At 42.9% G+C, this 13,931-nt stretch overlaps 1 protein-coding gene across 2 annotated transcripts in view; it reads left to right on the top strand.

The window, feature by feature from the left end:
• CCNP (cyclin P) overlaps positions 1-13,931 on the top strand; it is a 255,077-nt gene that overhangs the window by 54,271 nt on the left and 186,875 nt on the right. The gene's annotated exons all lie outside the window — the stretch shown is intronic.

Genomic DNA, 13,931 nt, shown 5'->3' with positions numbered 1-13,931 from the left:
ATAAAATAAGGGACTGGAGTGCGCCAGAAGCGTCTTGCGCATGTGTTCCCTTGGTAAAATTGAGGCTTGGATATAAGATTCCATCCGAGCTGAGTAAGTAAATGTAGCTAAGGATACCTGTCAAAGTACAGGTCACAATTAACACAAGGGTATCGCGGATGTCGAGATCCGTATATATTGTCAATTACGCACGAAAAATAGGTGCATATGAATGTTTTAAAGAGTGGTGTACAGCAGTAGAGAATAAAGGTGCAATGTACCGATTATGGATAGATGATGGGCAAACACGTAAGTCAGGCACGCCATCTTAATAAGGTTTGTTGAACATGCTGCATATTCAGTGTAGGTATACCACATTGATCCTAGCCGTGCTATATTAGTACTGAACCCAAAAAATTGCTGAACCTGCTACAAATTGGTATTGGTAGACCACATTATTCTTATCCGTGCTATATAAGTACAGAACCCAATAGATTGAAGAAGCTCCCCAGATATCTGATTCACTCCTAATATTTTCGAGGGGTTATGGATTATATGTCATGTCCAAAGAAGCAGATGTGTCAACCCCAATGTCATTGGTTGTGCATCACAACCTAAGGAGCAGATATGGTAGCTTCCATATGGGGATGAACACATGTGGGTGTATTGCATGCTATGTGTGTTATGTTTCATATCTCAAAAAGCGAGAGTGAAAGTATATAACAAGGGGTGGCTTCGGTCTAGAACAGGTTAGGTTCAGTGTCTTAGGACTGTGTTCCAAGGAATATCATCGTTCAGTCCATCAATATTCGTACCAAGCCGGTAAATCCACCGTTGTTCTTTCTCAAACAGCCTGCTCGTAATATTGTTTGTGCCAGTGATTGTTTCAATGATCGTCCATCTCATGTCATTAGTCGTGTGATTGCTGGAAAGAAAGTGTCTGCTGAGCTTTGTAGTTGTTTTTTTACACCTAATATTGCTACGGTGTTCACAAATCCGCTGTTTAATTTTTCGAGTAGTCATGCCTATGTATCTGAGGGTACATGGACACGTGATTAGGTATACCACGTTCATTGAGTTACAGTTGGTGTGTGACAGCTGCCTCCATACTTTGCCTTCTTCCAGTTTTAGTGTTCTCGAGGTCTCTGTAAGATGACATACACTACAATCTGTGCATGGGTAATGTCCTGTGACTTGGGGTAAGCCCCAGGCTTCTGTGATTGACGGAGTTTTTGGAGGACTTATGTCTTTAGGGCGAGTATGGACCAGCGCGTCCTTCAGGCTACGACCCTTTTTGAAAGAAAATAGAGGCTTCTCCCAATCTCTTTTGGCAGACTTAATGATCTTCCAGTGTTTGTTGATTTGTTTTTTTCATGATGTTTGATAAGCTGTTAAAGGTTGTGACACACGTGAGAGGTATTTCGTCTGGGACTATTGGTTTATCTTCCAACAGAGCACTTCTTGGTTGATTTCTTGCCCTTTTGAACCCTTTGCTGAGAATTGAGTCTGGATAGCCACGGTTTTGTAGTTTCTCAGTTAGTTCTGAGGCTTGTTCCTTGAAGTTATCAAGGGTGCTGCAATTGCGTCTCAGTCTGAGGTACTGTCCGTATGGAAGATTCTCCTTCAACGGGCGAGGGTGGAAGCTAGTGAATTCAAGTAAATTGTTTTCCGCTGTAGGTTTACAATGATTTTTTGTAATAAGGCTTGTGCCAGAAACAGAGATCACCACATCCAGAAAGATGACTTCAGTTTTGCTCAAGGTGTGAGTAAATCTTAGATTGGGATCAAGAGTATTTAGCCACACTAGAAATAGTTGGAGGTCTTCATCGGTACCGGTCCACAAAAGTAAAATGTCATCAATGTAGCGCTTCCATAATAGTATGGAAGCAGCAAAATTGGTGGAGGTTGGTAAAATGTGTTTGGACTCAAAGTCTGCCACATAGAGTCCGGCCACACTGGGGGCAAATGTACTGCCCATAGATGTCCCCGAGCATTGAAGGAATAGTTGGTTTTTGAAGGAGAAGAAATTCTCCTTGAGCGCTATAGTTGCACAGTGGATGATGAATGTCTTCGGAGTTTGGTAGTTCCATTCTTGTGCATCAAGTGAGGCCTCCAGGACCCTGATGGTATCGTCCTGTGGGATGCTGGTGTAGAGGCTTTCAACATCTAATGTTACCAATGTGATAGAGTTCTCAGCAAAGGTGACACCAGTTAAGAGTTGTAATAGACTTTTCGTGTCTTTCAAATAAGTAGGCGTGGATTGCACAATTGGTTTCAGAAAATAATCACAGAATCTGGAAAGAGGCTCCAACAGTGAGCCGATTCCAGAGACTATGGGGCGACCAGGGGGTGGAAGCTTGTTCTTATGCATCTTGGGCAGTGTGTAAAAATAGGGAATTACGTCACTGCTGCTGTCCAAGAAGTCTGCTTCATTTTTTGAAATATGGCCCCTTTCTTCTGCCCGTCTTACCAGGGTGTTAATCTTTTTAGTAAGATCAGTCGTAGGATCTGTGGTCAGGGGTGTGTAATTCCTGACATCTTGAAGCAAGCCTTCACAAACCTTCTCGTAGTCGGTGGTGTTTTGTAGAACTATACCTCCACCTTTGTCGGCAGGTTTTATGGTAATGCTCTTGTCGTTCTGTAATTGTTGAAGAGCTTGGTACTCTAGTTTGGTGAAATTGACAAATGGTTTAGGGTTTTCACAGGATTCCAAATCTTTGAAAACTGCCTCCTCAAAGGCGGTTATGGCTGCTGGCACTGTGTGCGGAGGGGGCAAAAAGTTGGAATTTGGTCTTAAACCTGTGTCTCCTTTTCGGGTTGCCTCATTCAGATCAGTTTTACCTTCAAAGAAGGCCTTGAGCTTCAATTTGCGAAAGAAACCTGACAATTCGCTATGCAGTCTGAATTTGTCAGGTCTGGATGTAGGGACAAATCCCAGGCCTTTTTCAAGGACCTGTGTTTCAATAGGTGTTAACACCTTGTTAGATAAGTTGGTAATCAGACTCACATCCCGCTTGTTCCGGGTTGTGGGTTGTTGCTCCGTGTGTGATTCGATACAGAGTCTTCTTCTGTCCATGAGACCTGATTGTTCCCCCGCCTTCTTCCTCTTCCCCTCCGGCCGCTCTCTAAAAAATGCGGTTGATATTGGTTTTGAAAGTTCATTGGGGGCATGAAGCCAGGATTCCAACCCATGAAAGGGTATGGAGGTTGTTGGTATGGGAAGGAATGGGGATTCATTCCCATTTGAAGTGGAACCTGCCACTGTTGGTGTTGTGTTTGGTAGCCTGACCTTCCTCTGTTGGTCCTGTTACCACGATTGCCTCTCTTCTTCCTTGAGTTGGAGGAATCAGTACTTGATCCACTGCTGTTGGAAGAATCATCGTCCGAGTAGTTGGTGTTGCTTGTATTCTTGGTTGGGGCAGTGTAGGATGCTGCGGAGTATGGGTATACTTTTTCAAAGTCAAATTTCTTTTGATCTTTCTGTAGTTTGATCGCCTTGGATTGCATTAGGTTGTCTTTGTATTCATTGAGCTCTTTATTTAGCTCATCTAGCCTCTTTTTGTATCCTGTTATGGTTGCTTTAAATTGTGACTCTGTTTCCCTGATTTCAATCATCAAAGCCTCGGATAATCTGAGTGCCGTTTTAATGATGAGGACGAGCCAGTCACGCGTGCAATGCCACGCGATCATGGCCCAATCCTTCCTAAATGTGGCATCATTTAGAAAGATCCGAGGGGCGTTAGTGACAAGCAAGCCTTTAGGTGCTGTGTTAGAAATCAGGTACACTATTTGCGGATCCACATATATCCCAAGCCATAGCGAACACTACTGAATGGGAAACCCTTTCTGAAAAGAAACGGGAACATATCCGAACCATTCTACATGGCACCATCTTAAAACAGTACCTGATTTCTAACACAGCACCTAAAGGCTTGCTTGTCACTAACGCCCCTCGGATCTTTCTAAATGATGCCACATTTAGGAAGGATTGGGCCATGATCGCGTGGCATTGCACGCGTGACTGGCTCGTCCTCATCATTAAAACGGCACTCAGATTATCCGAGGCTTTGATGATTGAAATCAGGGAAACAGAGTCACAATTTAAAGCAACCATAACAGCATACAAAAAGAGGCTAGATGAGCTAAATAAAGAGCTCAATGAATACAAAGACAACCTAATGCAATCCAAGGCGATCAAACTACAGAAAGATCAAAAGAAATTTGACTTTGAAAAAGTATACCCATACTCCGCAGCATCCTACACTGCCCCAACCAAGAATACAAGCAACACCAACTACTCGGACGATGATTCTTCCAACAGCAGTGGATCAAGTACTGATTCCTCCAACTCAAGGAAGAAGAGAGGCAACCGTGGTAACAGGACCAACAGAGGAAGGTCAGGCTACCAAACACAACACCAACAGTGGCAGGTTCCACTTCAAATAGGAATGAATCCCCATTCCTTCCCATACCAACAACCTCCATACCCTTTCATGGGTTGGAATCCTGGCTTCATGCCCCCAATGAACTTTCAAAACCAATATCGACCGCATTTTTTAGAGAGCGGCCGGAGGGGAAGAGGAAGAAGGCGGGGGAACAATCAGGTCTCATGGACAGAAGAAGACTCTGTATCGAATCACACACGGAGCAACAACCCACAACCCGGAACAAGCGGGATGTGAGTCTGATTACCAACTTATCTAACAAGGTGTTAACACCTATTGAAACACAGGTCCTTGAAAAAGGCCTGGGATTTGTCCCTACATCCAGACCTGACAAATTCAGACTGCATAGCGAATTGTCAGGTTTCTTTCGCAAATTGAAGCTCAAGGCCTTCTTTGAAGGTAAAACTGATCTGAATGAGGCAACCCGAAAAGGAGACACAGGTTTAAGACTAAATTCCAACTTTTTGCCCCCTCCGCACACAGTGCCAGCAGCCATAACCGCCTTTGAGGAGGCAGTTTTCAAAGATTTGGAATCCTGTGAAAACCCTAAACCATTTGTCAATTTCACCAAACTAGAGTACCAAGCTCTTCAACAATTACAGAACGACAAGAGCATTACCATAAAACCTGCCGACAAAGGTGGAGGTATAGTTCTACAAAACACCACCGACTACGAGAAGGTTTGTGAAGGCTTGCTTCAAGATGTCAGGAATTACACACCCCTGACCACAGATCCTACGACTGATCTTACTAAAAAGATTAACACCCTGGTAAGACGGGCAGAAGAAAGGGGCCATATTTCAAAAAATGAAGCAGACTTCTTGGACAGCAGCAGTGACGTAATTCCCTATTTTTACACACTGCCCAAGATGCATAAGAACAAGCTTCCACCCCCTGGTCGCCCCATAGTCTCTGGAATCGGCTCACTGTTGGAGCCTCTTTCCAGATTCTGTGATTATTTTCTGAAACCAATTGTGCAATCCATGCCTACTTATTTGAAAGGCACGAAAAGTCTATTACAACTCTTAACTGGTGCCACCTTTGCTGAGAACTCTATCACATTGGTAACATTAGATGTTGAAAGCCTCTACACCAGTATCCCACAGGACGATACCATCAGGGTCCTGGAGGCCTCACTTGATGCACAAGAATGGAACTACCAAACTCCGAAGACATTCATCATCCACTGTGCAACTATAGCGCTCAAGGAGAATTTCTTCTCCTTCAAAAACCAACTATTCCTTCAATGCTCGGGGACATCTATGGGCAGTACATTTGCCCCCAGTGTGGCCGGACTCTATGTGGCAGACTTTGAGTCCAAACACATTTTACCAACCTCCACCAATTTTGCTGCTTCCATACTATTATGGAAGCGCTACATTGATGACATTTTACTTTTGTGGACCGGTACCGATGAAGACCTCCAACTATTTCTAGTGTGGCTAAATACTCTTGATCCCAATCTAAGATTTACTCACACCTTGAGCAAAACTGAAGTCATCTTTCTGGATGTGGTGATCTCTGTTTCTGGCACAAGCCTTATTACAAAAAATCATTGTAAACCTACAGCGAAAAACAATTTACTTGAATTCACTAGCTTCCACCCTCGCCCGTTGAAGGAGAATCTTCCATACGGACAGTACCTCAGACTGAGACGCAATTGCAGCACCCTTGATAACTTCAAGGAACAAGCCTCAGAACTAACTGAGAAACTACAAAACCGTGGCTATCCAGACTCAATTCTCAGCAAAGGGTTCAAAAGGGCAAGAAATCAACCAAGAAGTGCTCTGTTGGAAGATAAACCAATAGTCCCAGACGAAATACCTCTCACGTGTGTCACAACCTTTAACAGCTTATCAAACATCATGAAAAAAACAATCAATAAACACTGGAAGATCATTAAGTCTGCCAAAAGAGATTGGGAGAAGCCTCTATTTTCTTTCAAAAAGGGTCGTAGCCTGAAGGACGCGCTGGTCCATACTCGCCCTAAAGACATAAGTCCTCCAAAAACTCCGTCAATCACAGAAGCCTGGGGCTTACCCCAAGTCACAGGACATTACCCATGCACAGATTGTAGTGTATGTCATCTTACAGAGACCTCGAGAACACTAAAACTGGAAGAAGGCAAAGTATGGAGGCAGCTGTCACACACCAACTGTAACTCAATGAACGTGGTATACCTAATCACGTGCCCATGTACCCTCAGATACATAGGCATGACTACTCGAAAAATTAAACAGCGGATTTGTGAACACCGTAGCAATATTAGGTGTAAAAAAACAACTACAAAGCTCAGCAGACACTTTCTTTCCAGCAATCACACGACTAATGACATGAGATGGACGATCATTGAAACAATCACTGGCACAAACAATATTACGAGCAGGCTGTTTGAGGAAGAACAACGGTGGATTTACCGGCTTGGTACGAATATTGATGGACTGAACGATGATATTCCTTGGAACACAGTCCTAAGACACTGAACCTAACCTGTTCTAGACCGAAGCCACCCCTTGTTATATACTTTCACTCTCGCTTTTTGAGATATGAAACATAACACACATAGCATGCAATACACCCACATGTGTTCATCCCCATATGGAAGCTACCATATCTGCTCCTTAGGTTGTGATGCACAACCAATGACATTGGGGTTGACACATCTGCTTCTTTGGACATGACATATAATCCATAACCCCTCGAAAATATTAGGAGTGAATCAGATATCTGGGGAGCTTCTTCAATCTATTGGGTTCTGTACTTATATAGCACGGATAAGAATAATGTGGTCTACCAATACCAATTTGTAGCATGTTCAGCAATTTTTTGGGTTCAGTACTAATATAGCACGGATAGGATCAATGTGGTATACCTACACTGAATATGCAGCATGTTCAACAAACCTTATTAAGATGGCGTGCCTGACTTACGTGTTTGCCCATCATCTATCCATAATCGGTACATTGCACCTTTATTCTCTACTGCTGTACACCACTCTTTAAAACATTCATATGCACCTATTTTTCGTGCGTAATTGACAATATATACGGATCTCGACATCCGCGATACCCTTGTGTTAATTGTGACCTGTACTTTGACAGGTATCCTTAGCTACATTTACTTACTCAGCTCGGATGGAATCTTATATCCAAGCCTCAATTTTACCAAGGGAACACATGCGCAAGACGCTTCTGGCGCACTCCAATCCCTTATTTTATCTAGGCTGTGCTCATCAGTAAGCTTGCTGAATAACACCGCCATTCGCATTCGAACAGGTTTCCATGCCAACACCCATTTACCTATCTCGCATTGGACTTTTGTTCCAAGCCTCGTTATTGCAGGGTTAGCGCATGCGCAGGACACATTGTATGCGCTCCAAGCCTCGCTTTCACTAAGGCCACGCCCATCAGGAAGCGGGCTCGAGAAAACAACCACCCATTTAAATAACATCGTTCGACCGGGCTGGGGATCTTCGGGGTCCGGTCGAGTGCTTAAGCTAGGTGCTGAGAGGGTAGCGAACGCTGAGGGCGTAAGTCAGCTACATCTGCCCGCGGAATGCGCTACCTTTTCGTGTGGAACACGCTACTACTAGATTTGAGCTAAGTAACCAGCTAATTGACGGCTCCCTTGTCTGATTCATTTTCTGTTCACAGGATGTGCCAGGGACGTTCCTACCTCCCTCCCGAGACCCATGGTGCAATTAGCGCCAAATTTTAAAGTGAGAATAACTAATGATATGGCTCTATACACATGAGCAGATCACCGACCGTAGGTCCATTGATTTCTCATAGTGTGAACCATCACCTAGCCAATTTTTAAACCTCCCCCATTCCGCATGTGTATTTCTACACATTTTTAGTACTGCTGTACAGCACTGTTTGGCACCTCACTTCCTACTATTACTGGTATAATCCTCCTCAGGGTTATATGGATGGTGTTAACTTGAGTGTAAAGTAACATACACTGCATCGCCACTTTATGGAGCACCTTATGACTGATTATTGAATTCATACTCTTTATTGACAATATGTCTATTTTGTATGTCTGTCTGTGTCTGTCCTTTCTTTCCCGCAGGTGCAGATATATCCTAAACCAGGATTTTTGGGCTGTGACATTTGTCCACCCCTTTTTATGCACTTTTTCACGTTTTCTTTTTTCACTTTCACGTCCTCAGGTAGGGTGGATGATTAGAGAATCCATACCACCGGGGTTACACTAGTCCTGACGAATGCCGAGGTAAATTCAAACCATTTAATGGCTGAAACATGTTGACTGACTATTTAGTGTGAATTAAACCAATTCATTACGCTTGGCTTTAAATTCAATCACATAAGTCCTTTTTAATCGTGCTATAGGGATCTACCAATAAAGTTTTTTGAGATACCCATTAGACACTTTTAATTTATCTTTCACTACACGCCTAATCACACATAACCTGCTCCGCAGTCTTCTGGCGTCGTAGCACACCAAGGAGGTATTCGACCTCCGAGGTGGGGCCCTATGATGAAGCATGACACTGACTAGGTCGGTGTGTGAGTAATTACAGGTGCTTCACACCTTTAAATGTAGTATAATGCTTAAATGCAAGTACAGCTCATCAATAAGTGGTGGACTTCTCACCAGCCAGCGGCAACTGCCGGTCCTGCTGGGTTCTGAGGAAAGCACAATGATGAGAGAACAATCATAGCTCAATGTTCTAAATGCTATTACTACTGTAATAAACACAAAGCAAGAACACAAGACAGCTCTCTTTCTTCTTCACACTTAAAAGAAATGCATGCATACACCTGAACATAAAATGAAAGATAGAAATACAAAAAGATATAAGTAAAGGTTGCAAGCATAAAATATATATTATACAAAAGTAGTAGACTGTTAATAAAAGATATAACCTACAAAGAATATATGGTAAAATGATTCAAATACACCTAAGCACTTTTGATACAGATAAATCGAAGGCACTAATTCCCATACATCTGTAAAGCATAAACAAATCATGTCAATAAAATTATTCAACCCAAAATCCTGCAAGTAGCTTGGAGGCTTGCTGATTCTTAGAGGTCCCTGTTGACATGGTGTTTCCATTATATTTTTTTTTATTGAAAACGTGGTTACTTCCTAAATTTTCCGCCATTGGCCCTACAACTCTAATTCTACCATTCATGCCTGAATCACCCAATAACTGACAATCATGCGCTAACATACATCCACTACAAGCTTCTCCATCATCTCTCCTCTTTGGTACTTTGCCAGCAGTACAATATTTTGCCACGCCACAGAGATCCACCTCTCTCCGTTGGTTAACACAACATGCGCTTGATGCACTTCCTTGATTTGAAATAGACCACGGAACTTGCTCAATCTATTTCTGTTACGTCTCACCCCTCACTTTGACCCAATCATCATTTTTAGCTTGCCCTCAACCACACCAGACCTCTCTTAACTTTCTCGCCTTTTCCATCAACTAGTTCTCTTATACAAAATGGGTTCAGCTTAGCGGTAAGTTTCCCCCCTTTCATGGCAGAAAAGGGCACCACTTTGGTGGTAGCATTCACTTTGATGCGATATGCCCGCACCAAATCAGAAATCACCTTCTCAATGACCACGTTATTGACAAAGGCCAGTTCGATAGCAACCTTAATCTTGCGGCTGGCTCTCTATCCATGATTATACAGTGCAGTGTGTGAGTGTTTAATACCACAGATACTCAAAAACTCTCTTATCTCATAAGAAGTCAATTGAATTCCATTGTCTGTTATTAGAATCACAGGGAAGCCTTCTTCTTTGAACATTTCATGGAAAACACAATTGTGATCTTCACAGTGATCTGAGGAAGAAGCCGCACTATTAACTTCCTGGAAGGAACATCCACTAACACAATGCCAAACCTTTTGCTGTGATCATTTCCTGACATTGGATTACTGAAGTCAAGACACACACTATGCCATTCCTGACCAGGATCGTAAATGCTACTTGTACACCAACTCTCCATCTCTTCCCACATTCTTTACATTCCACGCATCTTTGGACACAAGCTACCACATCACTGTTCATACCTGGCAACCAAATTCTATTGTTTATCTTCTCTTCGTTACTGTCTGACCAAGAATAGTCTTGGTTGTATGACTGAACAACTACCTACTTAATCACGAGTGTCTGAACCGCTAAGGCTGAACAACGACCTATGCCAAACCACTATCTATTTATCTACGACTTACTGAACCACGAACTCCACCTTTAACCACTACACTCATCGCACTCAAAATAATACATCAATCATACTAACAGAATCCTCGATAGAGTTCCCAGAGGCGCGCGTTGTCAAGCTGCTGCAGCCTTGCCAGGTGTAAGCAAGAAATTTCTTTATTCACCAAAATCTGTGTAGGCAAACTTCCACTCTCTCGTGTCCCTACCCTAAACTTTTATTTTTGGTAAGTACATTTTTTCGTAGAGCTACTACGTTTGCTACGGAGTGAAACACTGGTGAACTAGCGCTTTTACGAACCACACCAAACACTTCTAAAATGAAAAATAATCTGTGTCCTGCGATCGGTAATACTCCATGTGTACGTTTTCCTTCAGTTAAGAGTTCATTTAATGCGTTTATCATCTTGAAGCAGATAAGGATGTTGGAAGCGAACCTTTCCTTAAATATTTTTCTTGTTAAAAATCCTTTGAAAGAAAATGTAAAAGTATGGTCCGTAAATCTGCTTAAAGTCATTGGAGAGAACAGCAGCACCATCCCAAAATTTCTGCTTACGCAGCTGAACCTTGTGTGAGAGATGTACTGCGACGAAACTTCTTCTAAAAATATTTGAAAACTAACATAATACAGAATTTATTTAAACAATCCCTCAAATTATGTTTTACAGCAGCAGTTAGATTTTTATTTACTTTCACCTTATATTTAGGTCGGCGCCCCTCATCAGTCCATTGCCCCTCATTCTCAATTATATTATTTTTTTCTTAATACAAATACATCCACCAAACCCCTAGAAATGAACCCCTCTTACCTGTTCCTGTTTTGAAGCTCCTCGGAACAACGACTTGCACGAACACTAGAATGTCTTAGCCTGAAATTGAGGCTAAGTCGTTGTTCGTGCAAGTCGTTGTTCGTGCAAGTCGTTGTTCGTGCAAGTCGTTGTTCGTGCAAGTCGTTGTCCGTGCAAGTCGTTGTCCGTGCAAGTCGTTGTCCGTGCAAGTCGTTGTCCGTGCAAGTCGTTGTCCGTGCAAGTCGTTGTCCGTGCAAGTTGTTGTCCGTGCAAGTCGTCGTTCGTGCAAGTCGTTGTTCGGCTTTCGTCACTCCGGAACTCGTTGTTCCAGAGTCGTCGTTGAGGATGTTTCCCCAGAGTAATGACACTCAACAGTAGTCAAGGACGTGAAGTAAATTCAACCTTTTTCTCAGAAGATCCCACCTTTTGTGATAATTCTGCACCTATGCCAGTGTCCCTGGCATCTGTGGGTACAATTTATTTATTTATTTATTTTGCGGGTTTATAGAGCGCTTGAATAAACTCCTGAGGGAGTATCTCCGCGCTATCTAACTGCTGAACCTGCAGGAGATCGAATTCCATAGCTCCAATCTAGTTCTTAAACTGTGTGGTTAGACCTGGAACAAGAACGTCTTCAGCTTTTTTCTGAAGGCCAGATGATTTTCAAGCTGCCTAAGCTGGAGAGGGAGACCGTTCCAAATCCTAGGTCCCCTCACAGACAGAGCCTTACCCCCTTCTCTTACCCGCTTGATCCTAGGAATCGTGAGAAGCATTTGGTCACTGGACCGTAGAGCACGAGAAGGAACATACGGCACAAACTTGTCTGCCAGATAGGAGGGGCCCAAACCATGAAGTCCTTTGTGGACCGTACAACAGATCTTAAAAACAACTCTCTGACGGATGGAAAGCCAATGAAGCCTGGCAAGAAGAGGTTTTGAAGGTGTTCTCGGAGGGGCATTTAGAACCAGCCTGGCTGCGGTGTTCTGCACAACCTGTAACCTATCCAGATCCTCCTCATTAGCTGACAGCAAGAGACCATTACAATAGTCGAGGCGGCTGATGACCAACGCCTGGACCAGGGTCTTTCTGATGGTGTCTGGAAGCAATACAATGGTGATTCGCATTGATGTCAATCAGTACAAGAATACTCGCACCACAAATCTCCTCCTTTATGTTTTCAAAACATATTTGTTGATCAGTACCCCAAGAAAAATGTGTTCCCTTTCTCATGAGAACTTTCAAATACTCAGTTTTGCTAGCAAAGCTTTTTATAAATTTCGAGTAATGCTCAATTAGACCAGAAATTACTGTAACAGGTCCTTGTTGTGGGGAACTGGTGCTAATCTTATTGATGCAAGTAAGTCTTTTTTTGGTTTCAATCCTTCCAGAGACAGCATGTCTTCCAGTACTCGACCTCTGTGTCTAGGAAACCACACTTCCCTCTGCATAACGTTAAGTCCGACTTAGGAAGCATAGCTCCGGTTTCCTTCAAGGCTTTATTATGACGGCATATACTATCGCCAAACACCAATATATCCTCTTGGAAATAGATTAGGTTCTTTAAACCCTTGAATACTTCACTTGCCTTTCTTTGGAAAACACTTGCCTCAGATGATGACCCGAATGTCATCTTTGTGAAATGGGAAGGGTCTTCCATAGTAATAAAAGTAGTCGAGGGTTTAGAGCAGTCATGAAAGTGTATTTGGTGGACTGCATGCCACAAGTCTAATTCAGAAAAGTACTTTCCGCCTTGCAACAATAAGATTAGTTTGTTGATATTTGATAGTGGAAACGTATCTTGGACAATATTCTGGTTTAGGCTCCTCAAATCCACACACTGGAGAGATCCAAGCAGATGTCTCAACAGGTTCAATCATATCATTGCACAGCATCTCATCCAACATATTTTACACTTCATCCCTCACCACGGAGCCCTCTTGATCTTATGCAGGACTTGTATGGCCCTTTGCTTAAGCTTTAATTTATGGACATATCCTTTTTAACTCTTCTCTGAAAACTTCCCTAGCACTTTCCAGTATGTCTTCCCCTGCTCACTGCTCCAATATAATTTCCAGCATCGTGGCATTAAGATCCACTTTTATGTGGAGGTCATACATATACTGTAAAGGATTTATCTATTCACTTTGGTATCCTCCCCGATTGATGTTCTTTGGTACTAATTTTGCATTCGCTTTCCTCCACTACAGCTGGCCTCAAATGTAAGTCACATGGGACAATGGCTGATGAAATGGCAGTCCACGTGGGCCACTCTCAATCATTGTCCTGACGTCCACGCTTGTAGCCATTTGTGTCAGCCAGCGCGGGAGTACCTGATGAAATCACGGGTCACGCAAGCTTCTTGTACTCATGCTCTTGACGTCAGTGCCTGTAGGAGTTGTGTGTGGCAGCACATGAAAATTCTGGATCAGCACATACTTTTATAAATTAATATTTTCCCAGCACTGTGTACTCTAAAAACTAAAAAGCAAAGTACACTTTTTAAAGGGTTATAAGC

This window comes from Lissotriton vulgaris, chromosome 9 (assembly GCF_964263255.1).
Source record: "Lissotriton vulgaris chromosome 9, aLisVul1.2, whole genome shotgun sequence".
Classification (NCBI taxonomy): Eukaryota; Metazoa; Chordata; class Amphibia; order Caudata; family Salamandridae; genus Lissotriton; species Lissotriton vulgaris.
This window is presented reverse-complemented; position numbering and strand designations above follow the sequence as displayed.